Source organism: Phalangium opilio, unplaced genomic scaffold (assembly GCF_054372755.1).
Source record: "Phalangium opilio isolate 3A_F unplaced genomic scaffold, DU_Popi_V2 ptg000013l_1, whole genome shotgun sequence".
Classification (NCBI taxonomy): Eukaryota; Metazoa; Arthropoda; class Arachnida; order Opiliones; family Phalangiidae; genus Phalangium; species Phalangium opilio.
This window is the reverse complement of record NW_028324148.1, coordinates 1,713,606-1,732,556: the sequence shown is the minus strand read 5'-3', so window position 1 is coordinate 1,732,556 and position 18,951 is coordinate 1,713,606. Positions and strand designations below refer to the sequence as shown.

At 44.5% G+C, this 18,951-nt stretch overlaps 21 non-coding genes across 21 annotated transcripts; all 21 read right to left on the bottom strand.

The window, feature by feature from the left end:
- Positions 1-381: 381 nt before the first annotated feature.
- TRNAV-UAC (transfer RNA valine (anticodon UAC)) lies at positions 382-454 on the bottom strand. Its single transcript has one exon. It is a non-coding gene; the product is annotated as a tRNA-Val (tRNA).
- A 1,288-nt stretch (positions 455-1,742) lies between these two features.
- On the bottom strand, positions 1,743-1,815 carry TRNAY-AUA (transfer RNA tyrosine (anticodon AUA)). Its single transcript has one exon. It is a non-coding gene; the product is annotated as a tRNA-Tyr (tRNA).
- A 200-nt stretch (positions 1,816-2,015) lies between these two features.
- On the bottom strand, positions 2,016-2,088 carry TRNAV-UAC (transfer RNA valine (anticodon UAC)). The gene has a single exon. It is a non-coding gene; the product is annotated as a tRNA-Val (tRNA).
- A 63-nt stretch (positions 2,089-2,151) lies between these two features.
- On the bottom strand, positions 2,152-2,224 carry TRNAV-UAC (transfer RNA valine (anticodon UAC)). The gene has a single exon. It is a non-coding gene; the product is annotated as a tRNA-Val (tRNA).
- Positions 2,225-2,559: 335 nt separating this feature from the next.
- Positions 2,560-2,632, bottom strand: TRNAV-UAC (transfer RNA valine (anticodon UAC)). Its single transcript has one exon. It is a non-coding gene; the product is annotated as a tRNA-Val (tRNA).
- Positions 2,633-3,511: 879 nt separating this feature from the next.
- On the bottom strand, positions 3,512-3,584 carry TRNAV-UAC (transfer RNA valine (anticodon UAC)). Its single transcript has one exon. It is a non-coding gene; the product is annotated as a tRNA-Val (tRNA).
- A 609-nt stretch (positions 3,585-4,193) lies between these two features.
- On the bottom strand, positions 4,194-4,266 carry TRNAV-UAC (transfer RNA valine (anticodon UAC)). Its single transcript has one exon. It is a non-coding gene; the product is annotated as a tRNA-Val (tRNA).
- Positions 4,267-4,329: 63 nt separating this feature from the next.
- On the bottom strand, positions 4,330-4,402 carry TRNAV-UAC (transfer RNA valine (anticodon UAC)). Its single transcript has one exon. It is a non-coding gene; the product is annotated as a tRNA-Val (tRNA).
- A 335-nt stretch (positions 4,403-4,737) lies between these two features.
- TRNAV-AAC (transfer RNA valine (anticodon AAC)) lies at positions 4,738-4,810 on the bottom strand. The gene has a single exon. It is a non-coding gene; the product is annotated as a tRNA-Val (tRNA).
- A 1,017-nt stretch (positions 4,811-5,827) lies between these two features.
- TRNAV-UAC (transfer RNA valine (anticodon UAC)) lies at positions 5,828-5,900 on the bottom strand. Its single transcript has one exon. It is a non-coding gene; the product is annotated as a tRNA-Val (tRNA).
- A 2,518-nt stretch (positions 5,901-8,418) lies between these two features.
- TRNAV-UAC (transfer RNA valine (anticodon UAC)) lies at positions 8,419-8,491 on the bottom strand. The gene has a single exon. It is a non-coding gene; the product is annotated as a tRNA-Val (tRNA).
- A 2,246-nt stretch (positions 8,492-10,737) lies between these two features.
- TRNAV-UAC (transfer RNA valine (anticodon UAC)) lies at positions 10,738-10,810 on the bottom strand. Its single transcript has one exon. It is a non-coding gene; the product is annotated as a tRNA-Val (tRNA).
- A 1,153-nt stretch (positions 10,811-11,963) lies between these two features.
- On the bottom strand, positions 11,964-12,036 carry TRNAV-UAC (transfer RNA valine (anticodon UAC)). Its single transcript has one exon. It is a non-coding gene; the product is annotated as a tRNA-Val (tRNA).
- Positions 12,037-14,828: 2,792 nt separating this feature from the next.
- On the bottom strand, positions 14,829-14,901 carry TRNAV-UAC (transfer RNA valine (anticodon UAC)). The gene has a single exon. It is a non-coding gene; the product is annotated as a tRNA-Val (tRNA).
- A 1,836-nt stretch (positions 14,902-16,737) lies between these two features.
- On the bottom strand, positions 16,738-16,810 carry TRNAV-AAC (transfer RNA valine (anticodon AAC)). The gene has a single exon. It is a non-coding gene; the product is annotated as a tRNA-Val (tRNA).
- A 64-nt stretch (positions 16,811-16,874) lies between these two features.
- TRNAV-UAC (transfer RNA valine (anticodon UAC)) lies at positions 16,875-16,947 on the bottom strand. Its single transcript has one exon. It is a non-coding gene; the product is annotated as a tRNA-Val (tRNA).
- Positions 16,948-17,010: 63 nt separating this feature from the next.
- Positions 17,011-17,083, bottom strand: TRNAV-UAC (transfer RNA valine (anticodon UAC)). Its single transcript has one exon. It is a non-coding gene; the product is annotated as a tRNA-Val (tRNA).
- Positions 17,084-17,969: 886 nt separating this feature from the next.
- On the bottom strand, positions 17,970-18,042 carry TRNAV-UAC (transfer RNA valine (anticodon UAC)). The gene has a single exon. It is a non-coding gene; the product is annotated as a tRNA-Val (tRNA).
- A 63-nt stretch (positions 18,043-18,105) lies between these two features.
- TRNAV-AAC (transfer RNA valine (anticodon AAC)) lies at positions 18,106-18,178 on the bottom strand. The gene has a single exon. It is a non-coding gene; the product is annotated as a tRNA-Val (tRNA).
- A 64-nt stretch (positions 18,179-18,242) lies between these two features.
- On the bottom strand, positions 18,243-18,315 carry TRNAV-UAC (transfer RNA valine (anticodon UAC)). The gene has a single exon. It is a non-coding gene; the product is annotated as a tRNA-Val (tRNA).
- A 63-nt stretch (positions 18,316-18,378) lies between these two features.
- Positions 18,379-18,451, bottom strand: TRNAV-UAC (transfer RNA valine (anticodon UAC)). Its single transcript has one exon. It is a non-coding gene; the product is annotated as a tRNA-Val (tRNA).
- Positions 18,452-18,951: the final 500 nt, after the last annotated feature.

Below are 18,951 nucleotides of genomic sequence, written 5' to 3'. Positions count from 1 at the left end.
CTTCCGCGTGTAAAGCGGACGTGATAACCACTACAACATTGATACGTAGTAATGCTGAAATTTCCAAGAGCCCTAGCTTTTTTATGCCCAATCACGATGGACAAAATATGTGTCTACCAGGCCTCGAACCTGGGACCATCCGCGTGTTAGGCGGACGTGATAACCACTACACCACAGATACGTAGTAGTACTGAGTTTTCCAAGAGACCTAGCTTTTTTTATGTCCTATCACGATGGTGAAAATATGTATCTACCAGGACCCGAACCTGGGACCTTCCGCGTGTAAAGCGGACGTGATAACCACTACACCAAAGATACGTAATAATACTAACTTTTCCAAGAGAACTAGCTTTTTTATGCCCAATCACGATGGACAAAGTATGTATCTACCAGGGCTCGAACCTGGGACCTTCCGCGTGTAAAGCGGACGTGATAACCACTACACCATAGATACGTAGTAATAATGAGTTTTCCAAGAGACCTAGCTTTTTTATGTCCTATCACGATGGTCAGAATATGTATCTACCAGGGCTCGAACATGGGACCTTCCGCGTGTAAAGCGGACGTGATAACCACTACACCCTAGATACGTAGTAATACTGAGTTTTCCAAGAGACCTAGCTTTTTTGTGTCCTATCACGATGGTCAAAATATGTATCTACCAGGACCCGAACCCGGGACCTTCCGCGTGTAAAGCGGACGTGATAACCACTACACCATAGATACGTAGTAATACTGAGTTTTCCAAGAGAACTAGCTTTTTTATGTCCTATCACGATGGTCAAAATATGTATCTACCAGGGCTCGAACCTGGGACCTTCCGCGTGTAAAGCGGACGTGGTAACCACAACAACATAGATACGTAGTAATGCTGAAATTTCCAAGAGACCTAGCTTTTTTATGCCCAATCACGATGGTCAAAATATGCATCTACCAGGGCTCGAACCTGGGACCTTCCGCGTGTAAAGCGGACGTGATAACCACTACAACATAGATACGTAGTAGCGCTGAGTTTTCCAAGAGACCTAGCTTTTTTATGCCCAATCACGATGGACAAAATATGTATCTACCAGGGCTCGAACATGGGACCTTCCGCGTGTAAAGCGGACGTGATAACCACCACACCCTAGATACGTAGTAATGCTGAGTTTTCCAAGAGACCTAGCTTTTTTGTGTCCTATCACGATGGTCAAAATATGTATCTACCAGGACCCGAACCCGGGACCTTCCGCGTGTAAAGCGGACGTGACAACCACTACACCATAGATACGTAGTAATACTGAGTTTTCCAAGAGAACTAGCTTTTTTATGTCCTATCACGATGGTCAAAATATGTATCTACATGGGCTCAAACCTGGGACCTTCCGCGTGTAAAGCGGGCGTGATAACCACTACACCATAAATACGTAGTAATGCTGAGTTTTCCGAGAGATCTTGCTTTTATATGCCCAATCACGATGGACAAATATGTATCTAACAGGGCTCGAACCTCGGACCTTGCACGTGTTAGGCGGACGTGATAACCACTCCACCATATATAAGTAGTAATACTGAGTTTTCCGAGAGATCTAGCTAATTTTTATGCCCAATCACGATGGACAAAACATGTATCTACCAGGGCTCGAACATGGGACCTTCCGCGTGTAAAGCGGACGTGATAACCACTACAACATTGATACGTAGTAATGCTGAAATTTCCAAGAGCCCTAGCTTTTTTATGCCCAATCACGATGGACAAAATATGTGTCTACCAGGCCTCGAACCTGGGACCATCCGCGTTATAGGCGGACGTGATAACCACTACACCACAGATACGTAGTAGTACTGAGTTTTCCAAGAGACCTAGCTTTTTTTATGTCCTATCACGATGGTCAAAATATGTATCTACCAGGACCCGAACCTGGGACCTTCCGCGTGTAAAGCGGACGTGATAACCACTACACCAAAGATACGTAATAATACTAACTTTTCCAAGAGAACTAGCTTTTTTATGCCCAATCACGATGGACAAAGTATGTATCTACCAGGGCTCGAACCTGGGACCTTCCGCGTGTAAAGCGGACGTGATAACCACTACACCATAGATACGTAGTAATAATGAGTTTTCCAAGAGACCTATTTTTTTTATGTCCTATCACGATGGTCAGAATATGTATCTACCAGGGCTCGAACATGGGACCTTCCGCGTGTAAAGCGGACGTGATAACCACTACACCATAGATACGTAGTGATACTGAGTTTTCCAAGAGACCTAGCTTTTTTATGTCCTATCACGATGGTCAAATTATGCATCTACCAGGGCTCGAACCTGGAACCTTCCGCGTGTATAGCGGACGTGATAACCACTACAACATAGATACGTAGTAGCGCTGAGTTTTCCAAGAGACCTAGCTTTTTTATGTCCTATCACGATGGTCAAAATATGTATCTACCAGGACCCGAACCTGGGACCTTCCGCGTGTAAAGCGGACGTGATAACCACTACACCAAAGATACGTAATAATACTAGCTTTTCCAAGAGAACTAGCTTTTTTATGCCCAATCACGATGGACAAAGTATGTATCTACCAGGGCTCGAACCTGGGACCTTCCGCGTGTAAAGCGGACGTGATAACCACTACACCATAGATACGTAGTAATAATGAGTTTTCCAAGAGACCTAGCTTTTTTATGTCCTATCACGATGGTCAGAATATGTATCTACCAGGGCTCGAACATGGGACCTTCCGCGTGTAAAGCGGACGTGATAACCACTACACCCTAGATACGTAGTAATACTGAGTTTTCCAAGAGACCTAGCTTTTTTGTGTCCTATCACGATGGTCAAAATATGTATCTACCAGGACCCGAACCCGGGACCTTCCGCGTGTAAAGCGGACGTGATAACCACTACACCATAGATTCGTAGTAATACTGAGTTTTCCAAGAGAACTAGCTTTTTTATGTCCTATCACGATGGTCAAAATATGTATCTACCAGGGCTCGAACCTGGGACCTTCCGCGTGTAAAGCGGACGTGGTAACCACAACAACATAGATACGTAGTAATGCTGAAATTTCCAAGAGACCTAGCTTTTTTATGCCCAATCACGATGGTCAAAATATTAATCTACCAGGGCTCGAACCTGGGACCTTCCGCGTGTAAAGCGGACGTGATAACCACTACAACATAGATACGTAGTAGCGCTGAGTTTTCCAAGAGACCTAGCTTTTTTATGCCCAATCACGATGGACAAAATATGTATCTACCAGGGCTCGAACATGGGACCTTCCGCGTGTAAAGCGGACGTGATAACCACTACACCCTAGATACGTAGTAATACTGAGTTTTCCAAGAGACCTAGCTTTTTTGTGTCCTATCACGATGGTCAAAATATGTATCTACCAGGACCCGAACCCGGGACCTTCCGCGTGTAAAGCGGACGTGACAACCACTACACCATAGATACGTAGTAATACTGAGTTTTCCAAGAGAACTAGCTTTTTTATGTCCTATCACGATGGTCAAAATATGTATCTACCAGGGCTCGAACCTGGGACCTTCCGCGTGTAAAGCGGGCGTGATAACCACTACACCATAAATACGTAGTAATGCTGAGTTTTCCGAGAGATCTTGCTTTTTTATGCCCAATCACGATGGACAAATATGTATCTAACAGGGCTCGAACCTGGGACCTTGCACGTGTTAGGCGGACGTGATAACCACTCCACCATATATAAAAAGTAATACTGAGTTTTCCGAGAGATCTAGCTAATTTTTATGCCCAATCACGATAGACAAAACATGTATCTACCAGGGCTCGAACATGGGACCTTCCGCGTGTAAAGCGGACGTGATAACCACTACAACATAGATACGTAGTAATGCTGAAATTTCCAATAGACCTAGCTTTTCTATGCCCAATCACGATGGACAAAATATGTGTCTACCAGGGCTCGAACCTGGGACCTTCCGCGTGTAAAGCGGACGTGATAACCACTACAACATTGATACGTAGTAATGCTGAAATTTCCAAGAGCCCTAGCTTTTTTATGCCCAATCACGATGGACAAAATATGTGTCTACCAGGCCTCGAACCTGGGACCATCCGCGTGTTAGGCGGACGTGATAACCACTACACCACAGATACGTAGTAGTACTGAGTTTTCCAAGAGACCTAGCTTTTTTTATGTCCTATCACGATGGTCAAAATATGTATCTACCAGGACCCGAACCTGGGACCTTCCGCGTGTAAAGCGGACGTGATAACCACTACACCATAGATACGTAGTAATAATGAGTTTTCCAAGAGACCTAGCTTTTTTATGTCCTATCACGATGGTCAGAATATGTATCTACCAGGGCTCGAACATGGGACCTTCCGCGTGTAAAGCGGACGTGATAACCACTACACCATAGATACGTAGTGATACTGAGTTTTCCAAGAGACCTAGCTTTTTTATGTCCTATCACGATGGTCAAATTATGCATCTACCAGGGCTCGAACCTGGAACCTTCCGCGTGTATAGCGGACGTGATAACCACTACAACATAGATACGTAGTAGCGCTGAGTTTTCCAAGAGACCTAGCTTTTTTATGCCCAATCACGATGGACAAAATATGTATCTACCAGGGCTCGAACATGGGACCTTCCGCGTGTAAAGCGGACGTGATAACCACTACACCATAGATTCGTAGTTGAGCTGAGTTTTCCAAGAGACCTAGCTTTTTTATGCCCAATCACGATGGACAAAATATGTATCTACCAGGGCTCGAACCTGGGACCATCCGCATGTTAGGCGGACGTGATAACCACTACACCACAGATACGTAGTAGTACTGAGTTTTCCAAGAGACCTAGCTTTTTTTATGTCCTATCACGATGGTCAAAATATGTATCTACCAGGACCCGAACCTGGGACCTTCCGCGTGTAAAGCGGACGTGATAACCACTACACAAAAGATACGTAATAATACTAACTTTTCCAAGAGAACTAGCTTTTTTATGCCCAATCACGATGGTCAGAATATGTATCTACCAGGGCTCGAACATGGGACCTTCCGCGTGTAAAGCGGACGTGATAACCACTACACCCTAGATACGTAGTAATACTGAGTTTTCCAAGAGACCTAGCTTTTTTGTGTCCTATCACGATGGTCAAAATATATATCTACCAGGACCCGAACCCGGGACCTTCCGCGTGTAAAGCGGACGTGATAACCACTACACCATAGATTCGTAGTAATACTGAGTTTTCCAAGAGAACTAGCTTTTTTATGTCCTATCACGATGGTCAAAATATGTATCTACCAGGGCTCGAACCTGGGACCTTCCGCGTGTAAAGCGGACGTGGTAACCACAACAACATAGATACGTAGTAATGCTGAAATTTCCAAGAGACCTAGCTTTTTTATGCCCAATCACGATGGTCAAAATATGCATCTACCAGGGCTCGAACCTGGGACCTTCCGCGTGTAAACCGGACGTGATAACCACTACAACATAGATACGTAGTAGCGCTGAGTTTTCCAAGAGACCTAGCTTTTTTATGCCCAATCACGATGGACAAAATATGTATCTACCAGGGCTCGAACATGGGACCTTCCGCGTGTAAAGCGGACGTGATAACCACTACACCCTAGATACGTAGTAATACTGAGTTTTCCAAGAGACCTAGCTTTTTTGTGTCCTATCACGATGGTCAAAATATGTATCTACCAGGACCCGAACCCGGGACCTTCCGCGTGTAAAGCGGACGTGACAACCACTACACCATAGATACGTAGTAATACTGAGTTTTCCAAGAGAACTAGCTTTTTTTATGTCCTATCACGATGGTCAAAATATGTATCTACCAGGGCTCGAACCTGGGACCTTCCGCGTGTAAAGCGGGCGTGATAACCACTACACCATAAATACGTAGTAATGCTGAGTTTTCCGAGAGATCTTGCTTTTTTATGCCCAATCACGATGGACAAATATGTATCTAACAGGGCTCGAACCTGGGACCTTGCACGTGTTAGGCGGACGTGATAACCACTCCACCATATATAAGTAGTAATACTGAGTTTTCCGAGAGATCTAGCTAATTTTTATGCCCAATCACGATGGACAAAACATGTATCTACCAGGGCTCGAACATGGGACCTTCCGCGTGTAAAGCGGACGTGATAACCACTACAACATAGATACGTAGTAATGCTGAAATTTCCAATAGACCTAGCTTTTCTATGCCCAATCACGATGGACAAAATATGTGTCTACCAGGGCTCGAACCTGGGACCTTCCCCGTGTAAAGCGGACGTGATAACCACTACACCATAGATACGTAGTAATACTGAGCTTTCCAAGAGACCTAGCTTTTTTATGCCCAATCACGATGGACAAAATATGTATCTACCAGGGCTCGAACATGGGACCTTCCGCGTGTAAAGCGGACGTGATAACCACTACACCCTAGATACGTAGTAATACTGAGTTTTCCAAGAGACCTAGCTTTTTTTATGTCCTATCACGATGGTCAAAATATGTATCTACCAGGGCTCGAACCTGGGACCTTCCGCGTGTAAAGCGGACGTGATAGCCACTACAACATAGATACGTATTAATGCTGAAATTTCCAATAGACCTAGCTTTTTTATGCCCAATCACGATGGACAAAATATGTGTCTACCAGGGCTCGAACCTGGGACCTTCCCCGTGTAAAGCGGACGTGATAACCACTACAACATAGATACGTAGTAATACTGAGCTTTCCAAGAGACCTAGCTTTTTTATGCCCAATCACGATGGACAAAATATGTATCTACCAGGGCTCGAACATGGGACCTTCCGCGTGTAAAGCGGACGTGATAACCACTACACCCTAGATACGTAGTAATACTGAGTTTTCCAAGAGACCTAGCTTTTTTATGTCCTATCACGATGGTCAAAATATGTATCTACCAGGGCTCGAACATGGGACCTTCCGCGTGTAAAGCGGACGTGATAACCACTACACCCTAGATACGTAGTAATACTGAGTTTTCCAAGAGACCTAGCTTTTTTTATGTCCTATCACGATGGTCAAAATATGTGTCTACCAGGGCTCGAACCTGGGACCTTCCCCGTGTAAAGCGGACGTGATAACCACTACACCATAGATACGTAGTAATACTGAGCTTTCCAAGAGACCTAGCTTTTTTATGCCCGATCACGATGGACAAAATATGTATCTACCAGGGCTCGAACATGGGACCTTCCGCGTGTAAAGCGGACGTGATAACCACTACACCCTAGATACGTAGTAATACTGAGTTTTCCAAGAGACCTAGCTTTTTTTATGTCCTATCACGATGGTCAAAATATGTATCTACCAGGACCCGAACCTGGGACCTTCCGCGAGTAAAGCGGACGTGATAACCACTACACCATAGATACGTCGTAATGCTGAGTTTTCCAAGAGACCTAGCTTTTTTTATGTCCTATCACGATGGTCAAAATATGTATCTACCAGGGCTCGAACCTGGGACCTTCCGCGTGTAAAGCGGACGTGATAGCCACTACAACACAGATACGTATTAATGCTGAAATTTCCAATAGACCTAGCTTTTTTATGCCCAATCACGATGGACAAAATATGTGTCTACCAGGGCTCGAACCTGGGACCTTCCCCGTGTAAAGCGGACGTGATAACCACTACAACATAGATACGTAGTAATACTGAGCTTTCCAAGAGACCTAGCTTTTTTATGCCCAATCACGATGGACAAAATATGTATCTACCAGGGCTCGAACATGGGACCTTCCGCGTGTAAAGCGGACGTGATAACCACTACACCCTAGATACGTAGTAATACTGAGTTTTCCAAGAGACCTAGCTTTTTTATGTCCTATCACGATGGTCAAAATATGTATCTACCAGGGCTCGAACATGGGACCTTCCGCGTGTAAAGCGGACGTGATAACCACTACACCCTAGATACGTAGTAATACTGAGTTTTCCAAGAGACCTAGCTTTTTTTATGTCCTATCACGATGGTCAAAATATGTGTCTACCAGGGCTCGAACCTGGGACCTTCCGCGTGTAAACCGGACGTGATAACCACTACAACATAGATACGTAGTAGCGCTGAGTTTTCCAAGAGACCTAGCTTTTTTATGCCCAATCACGATGGACAAAATATGTATCTACCAGGGCTCGAACATGGGACCTTCCGCGTGTAAAGCGGACGTGATAACCACTACACCCTAGATACGTAGTAATACTGAGTTTTCCAAGAGACCTAGCTTTTTTGTGTCCTATCACGATGGTCAAAATATGTATCTACCAGGACCCGAACCCGGGACCTTCCGCGTGTAAAGCGGACGTGACAACCACTACACCATAGATACGTAGTAATACTGAGTTTTCCAAGAGAACTAGCTTTTTTTATGTCCTATCACGATGGTCAAAATATGTATCTACCAGGGCTCGAACCTGGGACCTTCCGCGTGTAAAGCGGGCGTGATAACCACTACACCATAAATACGTAGTAATGCTGAGTTTTCCGAGAGATCTTGCTTTTTTATGCCCAATCACGATGGACAAATATGTATCTAACAGGGCTCGAACCTGGGACCTTGCACGTGTTAGGCGGACGTGATAACCACTCCACCATATATAAGTAGTAATACTGAGTTTTCCGAGAGATCTAGCTAATTTTTATGCCCAATCACGATGGACAAAACATGTATCTACCAGGGCTCGAACATGGGACCTTCCGCGTGTAAAGCGGACGTGATAACCACTACAACATAGATACGTAGTAATGCTGAAATTTCCAATAGACCTAGCTTTTCTATGCCCAATCACGATGGACAAAATATGTGTCTACCAGGGCTCGAACCTGGGACCTTCCCCGTGTAAAGCGGACGTGATAACCACTACACCATAGATACGTAGTAATACTGAGCTTTCCAAGAGACCTAGCTTTTTTATGCCCAATCACGATGGACAAAATATGTATCTACCAGGGCTCGAACATGGGACCTTCCGCGTGTAAAGCGGACGTGATAACCACTACACCCTAGATACGTAGTAATACTGAGTTTTCCAAGAGACCTAGCTTTTTTTATGTCCTATCACGATGGTCAAAATATGTATCTACCAGGGCTCGAACCTGGGACCTTCCGCGTGTAAAGCGGACGTGATAGCCACTACAACATAGATACGTATTAATGCTGAAATTTCCAATAGACCTAGCTTTTTTATGCCCAATCACGATGGACAAAATATGTGTCTACCAGGGCTCGAACCTGGGACCTTCCCCGTGTAAAGCGGACGTGATAACCACTACAACATAGATACGTAGTAATACTGAGCTTTCCAAGAGACCTAGCTTTTTTATGCCCAATCACGATGGACAAAATATGTATCTACCAGGGCTCGAACATGGGACCTTCCGCGTGTAAAGCGGACGTGATAACCACTACACCCTAGATACGTAGTAATACTGAGTTTTCCAAGAGACCTAGCTTTTTTATGTCCTATCACGATGGTCAAAATATGTATCTACCAGGGCTCGAACATGGGACCTTCCGCGTGTAAAGCGGACGTGATAACCACTACACCCTAGATACGTAGTAATACTGAGTTTTCCAAGAGACCTAGCTTTTTTTATGTCCTATCACGATGGTCAAAATATGTGTCTACCAGGGCTCGAACCTGGGACCTTCCCCGTGTAAAGCGGACGTGATAACCACTACACCATAGATACGTAGTAATACTGAGCTTTCCAAGAGACCTAGCTTTTTTATGCCCGATCACGATGGACAAAATATGTATCTACCAGGGCTCGAACATGGGACCTTCCGCGTGTAAAGCGGACGTGATAACCACTACACCCTAGATACGTAGTAATACTGAGTTTTCCAAGAGACCTAGCTTTTTTTATGTCCTATCACGATGGTCAAAATATGTATCTACCAGGACCCGAACCTGGGACCTTCCGCGAGTAAAGCGGACGTGATAACCACTACACCATAGATACGTCGTAATGCTGAGTTTTCCAAGAGACCTAGCTTTTTTATGCCCAATCACGATGGACAAAATATGTATCTAACAGGGCTCGAACCTGGGACCTTGCACGTGTTAGGCGGACGTGATAACCGCTACACAATATATAAGTAGTAATACTGAGTTTTCCGAGAGATTTAGCTAATTTTTATGCCCAATCACGATGGTCAAAATATGTATCTAACAGGGCTCGAACCTGGGACCTTCCGCGTGTAAAGCGGACGTGATAACCACTACACCATAAATACGTAGTAATGCTGAGTTTTCCGAGAGATCTTGCTTTTTTAAGCCCAATCACGATGGACAAATATGTATCTAACAGGGCTCGAACCTGGGACCTTGCACGTGTTAGGCGGACGTGATAACCACTCCACCATATATAAGTAGTAATACTGAGTTTTCAGAGAGATCTAGCTAATTTTTATGCCCAATCACGATGGACAAAACATGGATCTACCAGGGCTCGAACATGGGACCTTCCGCGTGTAAAGCGGACGTGATAACCACTACAACATAGATACGTAGTAATGCTGAAATTTCCAATAGACCTAGCTTTTTTATGCCCAATCACGATGGACAAAATATGTGTCTACCAGGGCTCGAACCTGGGACCTTCCCCGTGTAAAGCGGACGTGATAACCACTACAACATAGATACGTAGTAATACTGAGCTTTCCAAGAGACCTAGCTTTTTTGTGTCCTATCACGATGGTCAAAATATGTATCTACCAGGGCTCGAACCTGGGACCTTCCGCGTGTAAAGCGGGCGTGATAACCACTACACCATAAATACGTAGTAATGCTGAGTTTTCCGAGAGATCTTGCTTTTTTAAGCCCAATCACGATGGACAAATATGTATCTAACAGGGCTCGAACCTGGGACCTTGCACGTGTTAGGCGGACGTGATAACCACTCCACCATATATAAGTAGTAATACTGAGTTTTCAGAGAGATCTAGCTAATTTTTATGCCCAATCACGATGGACAAAACATGGATCTACCAGGGCTCGAACATGGGACCTTCCGCGTGTAAAGCGGACGTGATAACCACTACAACATAGATACGTAGTAATGCTGAAATTTCCAATAGACCTAGCTTTTTTATGCCCAATCACGATGGACAAAATATGTATCTACCAGGGCTCGAACCTGGGACTTTCCGCGTGTAAAGCGGACGTGATAACCACTACAACATAGATACGTAGTAATGCTGAAATTTCCAATAGACCTAGCTTTTTTATGCCCAATCACGATGGACAAAATATGTGTCTACCAGGGCTCGAACCTGGGACCTTCCCCGTGTAAAGCGGACGTGATAACCACTACAACATAGATACGTAGTAATACTGAGCTTTCCAAGAGACCTAGCTTTTTTATGCCCAATCACGATGGACAAAATATGTATCTACCAGGGCTCGAACATGGGACCTTCCGCGTGTAAAGCGGACGTGATAACCACTACACCCTAGATACGTAGTAATACTGAGTTTTCCAAGAGACCTAGCTTTTTTTATGTCCTATCACGATGGTCAAAATATGTATCTACCAGGGCTCGAACCTGGGACCTTCCGCGTGTAAAGGGGACGTGATAGCCACTACAACATAGATACGTAGTACTGCTGAAATTTCCAATAGACCTAGCTTTTTTATGCCCAATCACGATGGACAAAATATGTGTCTACCAGGGCTCGAACCTGGGACGTTCCCCGTGTAAAGCGGACGTGATAACCACTACACCATAGATACGTAGTAATGCTGAAATTTCCAATAGACCTAGCTTTTTTATGCCCAATCACGATGGACAAAATATGTGTCTACCAGGGCTCGAACCTGGGACCTTCCCCGTGTAAAGCGGACGTGATAACCACTACAACATAGATACGTAGTAATACTGAGCTTTCCAAGAGACCTAGCTTTTTTGTGTCCTATCACGATGGTCAAAATATGTATCTACCAGGGCTCGAACCTGGGACCTTCCGCGTGTAAAGCGGGCGTGATAACCACTACACCATAAATACGTAGTAATGCTGAGTTTTCCGAGAGATCTTGCTTTTTTAAGCCCAATCACGATGGACAAATATGTATCTAACAGGGCTCGAACCTGGGACCTTGCACGTGTTAGGCGGACGTGATAACCACTCCACCATATATAAGTAGTAATACTGAGTTTTCAGAGAGATCTAGCTAATTTTTATGCCCAATCACGATGGACAAAACATGGATCTACCAGGGCTCGAACATGGGACCTTCCGCGTGTAAAGCGGACGTGATAACCACTACAACATAGATACGTAGTAATGCTGAAATTTCCAATAGACCTAGCTTTTTTATGCCCAATCACGATGGACAAAATATGTATCTACCAGGGCTCGAACCTGGGACTTTCCGCGTGTAAAGCGGACGTGATAACCACTACAACATAGATACGTAGTAATGCTGAAATTTCCAATAGACCTAGCTTTTTTATGCCCAATCACGATGGACAAAATATGTGTCTACCAGGGCTCGAACCTGGGACCTTCCCCGTGTAAAGCGGACGTGATAACCACTACAACATAGATACGTAGTAATACTGAGCTTTCCAAGAGACCTAGCTTTTTTATGCCCAATCACGATGGACAAAATATGTATCTACCAGGGCTCGAACATGGGACCTTCCGCGTGTAAAGCGGACGTGATAACCACTACACCCTAGATACGTAGTAATACTGAGTTTTCCAAGAGACCTAGCTTTTTTTATGTCCTATCACGATGGTCAAAATATGTATCTACCAGGGCTCGAACCTGGGACCTTCCGCGTGTAAAGGGGACGTGATAGCCACTACAACATAGATACGTAGTACTGCTGAAATTTCCAATAGACCTAGCTTTTTTATGCCCAATCACGATGGACAAAATATGTGTCTACCAGGGCTCGAACCTGGGACGTTCCCCGTGTAAAGCGGACGTGATAACCACTACACCATAGATACGTAGTAATACTGAGCTTTCCAAGAGACCTAGCTTTTTTATGCCCAATCACGATGGACAAAATATGTATCTATCAGGGCTCGAACATGGGACCTTCCGCCTGTAAAGCGGACGTGATAACCACTACACCCTAGATACGTAGTAATACTGAGTTTTCCAAGAGACCTAGCTTTTTTTATGTCCTATCACGATGGTCAAAATATGTATCTACCAGGACCCGAACCTGGGACCTTCCGCGAGTAAAGCGGACGTGATAACCACTACACCATAGATACGTCGTAATGCTGAGTTTTCCGAGAGACCTAGCTTTTTTATGCCCAATCACGATGGACAAAATATGTATCTATCAGGGCTCGAACATGGGACCTTCCGCCTGTAAAGCGGACGTGATAACCACTACACCCTAGATACGTAGTAATACTGAGTTTTCCAAGAGACCTAGCTTTTTTATGTCCTATCACGATGGTCAAAATATGTATCTACCAGGACCCGAACCTGGGACCTTCCGCGAGTAAAGCGGACGTGATAACCACTACACCATAGATACGTCGTAATGCTGAGTTTTCCGAGAGACCTAGCTTTTTTATGCCCAATCACGATGGACAAAATATGTATCTAACAGGGCTCGAACCTGGGACCTTGCACGTGTTAGGCGGACGTGATAACCGCTACACAATATATAAGTAGTAATACTGAGTTTTCCGAGAGATCTAGCTAATTTTTATGCCCAATCACGATGGTCAAAATATGTATCTAACAGGGCTCGAACCTGGGACCTTCCGCGTGTAAAGCGGACGTGATAACCACTACACCATAAATACGTAGTAATGCTGAGTTTTCCGAGAGATCTTGCTTTTTTAAGCCCAATCACGATGCACAAATGTGTATCTAACAGGGCTCGAACCTGGGACCTTGCACGTGTTAGGCGGACGTGATAACCACTCCACCATATATAAGTAGTAATACTGAGTTTTCAGAGAGATCTAGCTAATTTTTATGCCCAATCACGATGGACAAAACATGGATCTACCAGGGCTCGAACATGGGACCTTCCGCGTGTAAAGCGGACGTGATAACCACTACAACATAGATACGTAGTAATGCTGAAATTTCCAATAGACCTAGCTTTTTTATGCCCAATCACGATGGACAAAATATGTGTCTACCAGGGCTCGAACCTGGGACCTTCCCCGTGTAAAGCAGACGTGATAACCACTACAACATAGATACGTAGTAATACTGAGCTTTCCAAGAGACCTAGCTTTTTTATGCCCAATCACGATGGACAAAATATGTATCTACCAGGGCTCGAACATGGGACCTTCCGCGTGTAAAGCGGACGTGATAACCACTACACCCTAGATACGTAGTAATACTGAGTTTTCCAAGAGACCTAGCTTTTTTTATGTCCTATCACGATGGTCAAAATATGTATCTACCAGGGCTCGAACCTGGGACCTTCCGCGTGTAAAGCGGACGTGATAGCCACTACAACATAGATACGTAGTAATGCTGAAATTTCCAATAGACCTAGCTTTTTTATGCCCAATCACGATGGACAAAATATGTGTCTACCAGGGCTCGAACCTGGGACCTTCCGCGAGTAAAGCGGACGTGATAACCACTACACCATAGATACGTCGTAATGCTGAGTTTTCCAAGAGACCTAGCTTTTTTATGCCCAATCACGATGGACAAAATATGTATCTAACAGGGCTCGAACCTGGGACCTTGCACGTGTTAGGCGGACGTGATAACCGCTACACCATATATAAGTAGTAATACTGAGTTTTCCGAGAGATCTAGCTAATTTTTATGCCCAATCACGATGGTCAAAATATGTATCTACCAGGGCTTGAACCTGGGACCTACCGCGTGTAAAGCGGACGTGATAACCACTACACCATAGATACGTAGTAATACTGAGTTTTCCAAGAGACCTAGCTTTTTTATGTCCTATCACGATGGACAAATATGTATCTAACAGGGCTCGAACCTGGGACCTTGCACGTGTTAGGCGGACGTGATAACCACTCCACCATATATAAGTAGTAATACTGAGTTTTCAGAGAGATCTAGCTAATTTTTATGCCCAATCACGATGGACAAAACATGGATCTACCAGGGCTCGAACATGGGACCTTCCGCGTGTAAAGCGGACGTGATAACCACTACACCCTAGATACGTAGTAATACTGAGTTTTCCAAGAGACCTAGCTTTTTTTATGTCCTATCACGATGGTCAAAATATGTATCTACCAGGACCCGAACCTGGGACCTTCCGCGAGTAAAGCGGACGTGATAACCACTACACCATAGATACGTCGTAATGCTGAGTTTTCCAAGAGACCTAGCTTTTTTATGCCCAATCACGATGGACAAAATATGTATCTAACAGGGCTCGAACCTGGGACCTTGCACGTGTTAGGCGGAGGTGATAACCGCTACACCATATATAAGTAGTAATACTGAGTTTTCCGAGAGATCTAGCTAATTTTTATGCCCAATCACGATGGTCAAAATATGTATCTAACAGGGCTCGAACCTGGGACCTTCCGCGTGTAAAGCGGACGTGATAACCACTACACCATAAATACGTAGTAATGCTGAGTTTTCCGAGAGATCTTGCTTTTTTAAGCCCAATCACGATGGACAAATATGTATCTAACAGGGCTCGAACCTGGGACCTTGCACGTGTTAGGCGGACGTGATAACCACTCCACCATATATAAGTAGTAATACTGAGTTTTCAGAGAGATCTAGCTAATTTTTATGCCCAATCACGATGGACAAAACATGGATCTACCAGGGCTCGAACATGGGACCTTCCGCGTGTAAAGCGGACGTGATAACCACTACAACATAGATACGTAGTAATGCTGAAATTTCCAATAGACCTAGCTTTTTTATGCCCAATCACGATGGACAAAATATGTGTCTACCAGGGCTCGAACCTGGGACCTTCCCCGTGTAAAGCGGACGTGATAACCACTACAACATAGATACGTAGTAATACTGAGCTTTCCAAGAGACCTAGCTTTTTTATGCCCAATCACGATGGACAAAATATGTATCTACCAGGGCTCGAACATGGGACCTTCCGCGTGTAAAGCGGACGTTATAACCACTACACCCTAGATACGTAGTAATACTGAGTTTTCCAAGAGACCTAGCTTTTTTTATGTCCTATCACGATGGTCAAAATATGTATCTACCAGGGCTCGAACCTGGGTCTTCCGCGTGTAAAGCGGACGTGATAGCCACTACAACATAGATACGTAGTAATGCTGAAATTTCCAATAGACCTAGCTTTTTTATGCCCAATCACGATGGACAAAATATGTGTCTACCAGGGCTCGAACCTGGGACCTTCCCCGTGTAAAGCGGACGTGATAACCACTACACCATAGATACGTAGTAATACTGAGCTTTCCAAGAGACCTAGCTTTTTTATGCCCAATCACGATGGACAAAATATGTATCTATCAGGGTCGAACATGGGACCTTCCGCGTGTAAAGCGGACGTGATAACCACTACACCCTAGATACGTAGTAATACTGAGTTTTCCAAGAGACCTAGCTTTTTTTATGTCCTATCACGATGGTCAAAATATGTATCTACCAGGACCCGAACCTGGGACCTTCCGCGAGTAAAGCGGACGTGATAACCACTACACCATAGATACGTAGTAATACTGAGTTTTCCAAGAGACCTAGCTTTTTTATGTCCTATCACGATGGTCAAAATATGCATCTACCAGGGCTCGAACCTGGGACCATCCGCGTGTTAGGCGGACGTGATAACCACTACACCACAGATACGTAGTAATACTGAGTTTTCCAAGAGACCTAGCTTTTTTTATGTCCTATCACGATGGTCAAAATATGTATCTACCAGGACCCGAACCTGGGACCTTCCGCGTGTAAAGCGGACGTGATAACCACTACACCATAGATACGTAATAATACTGAGTTTTCCAAGATAACTAGCTTTATTATGCCCAATTACGATGGACAAAGTATGTATCTACCAGGTCTCGAACCTGGGACCTTCCGCGTGTAAAGCGGACGTGATAACCACTACACCATAGACACGTCGTAATGCTGAGTTTTCCGAGAGATCTAGCTAATTTTTATGCCCAATCACGATGGTCAAAATATGTATCTAACAGGGCTCGAACCTGGGACCTTCCGCGTGTAAAGCGGACGTGATAACCACTACACCACAGATACGTAGTAATACTGAGTTTTCCAAGAGACCTAGCTTTTTTATGCCCAATCACGATGGACAAAATATGTATCTACCAGGGCTCGAACATGGGACCTTCCGCGTGTAAAGCGGACGTGATAACCACTACACCCTAGATACGTAGTAATACTGAGTTTTTCAAGAGACCTAGCTTTTTTATGCCCAATCACGATGGACAAAATATGTGTCTAGCAGGGCTCGAACCTGGGACCTTCCCCGTGTAAAGCGGACGTGATAACCACTACACCACAGATACGTAGCAATACTGAGTTTTCCAAGAGACCTAGCTTTTTTTATGTCCTATCACGATGGTCAAAATATGTATCTAACAGGGCTCGAACCTGGGACCTTGCACGTGTTAGGCGGACGAGATAACCGCTACACCATATATAAGTAGTAATACTGAGTTTTCCGAGAGATCTAGCTAATTTTTATGCCCAATCACGATGGTCAAAATATGTATCTACCTGGGCTCGAACCTGGGACCTTCCGCGTGTAAAGCGGACGTGATAGCCACTACAACATAGATACGTAGTAATGCTGAAATTTCCAATAGACCTAGCTTTTTTATGCCCAATCACGATGGACAAAATATGTGTCTACCAGGGCTCGAACCTGGGACCTTCCCCGTGTAAAGCGGACGTGATAACCACTACACCATAGATACGTAGTAATACTGAGTTTTCCGAGAGATCTAGCTAATTTTTATGCCCAATCACGATGGTCAAAATATGTATCTACCAGGGCTTGAACCTGGGACCTACCGCGTGTAAAGCGGACGTGATAACCACTACACCATAGATACGTAGTAATACTGAGTTTTCCAAGAGACCTAGCTTTTTTATGTCCTATCACGATGGTCAAAATATGCATCTACCAGGGCTCGAACCTGGGACCATCCGCGTGTTAGGCGGACGTGATAACCACTACACCACAGATACGTAGTAATACTGAGTTTTCCAAGAGACCTAGCTTTTTTTATGTCCTATCACGATGGTCAAAATATGTATCTACCAGGACCCGAACCTGGGACCTTCCGCGTGTAAAGCGGACGTGATAACCACTACACCATAGATACGTAATAATACTGAGTTTTCCAAGATAACTAGCTTTATTATGCCCAATTACGATGGACAAAGTATGTATCTACCAGGTCTCGAACCTGGGACCTTCCGCGTGTAAAGCGGACGTGATAACCACTACACCATAGATACGTCGTAATGCTGAGTTTTCCGAGAGATCTAGCTAATTTTTATGCCCAATCACGATGGTCAAAATATGTATCTAACAGGGCTCGAACCTGGGACCTTCCGCGTGTAAAGCGGACGTAATAACCACTACAACATAGATACGTAGTAGCGCTGAGTTTTCCAAGAGACCTAGCTTTTTTATGCCCAATCACGATGGACAAAATATGTATCTACCAGGGCTCGAACATGGGACCTTCCGCGTGTAAAGCGGACGTGATAACCACTACACCCTAGATACGTAGTAATACTGAGTTTTTCAAGAGACCTAGCTTTTTTATGCCCAATCACGATGGACAAAATATGTGTCTAGCAGGGCTCGAACCTGGGACCTTCCCCGTGTAAAGCGGACGTGATAACCACTACACCACAGATACGTAGCAATACTGAGTTTTCCAAGAGACCTAGCTTTTTTTATGTCCTATCACGATGGTCAAAATATGTATCTAACAGGGCTCGAACCTGGG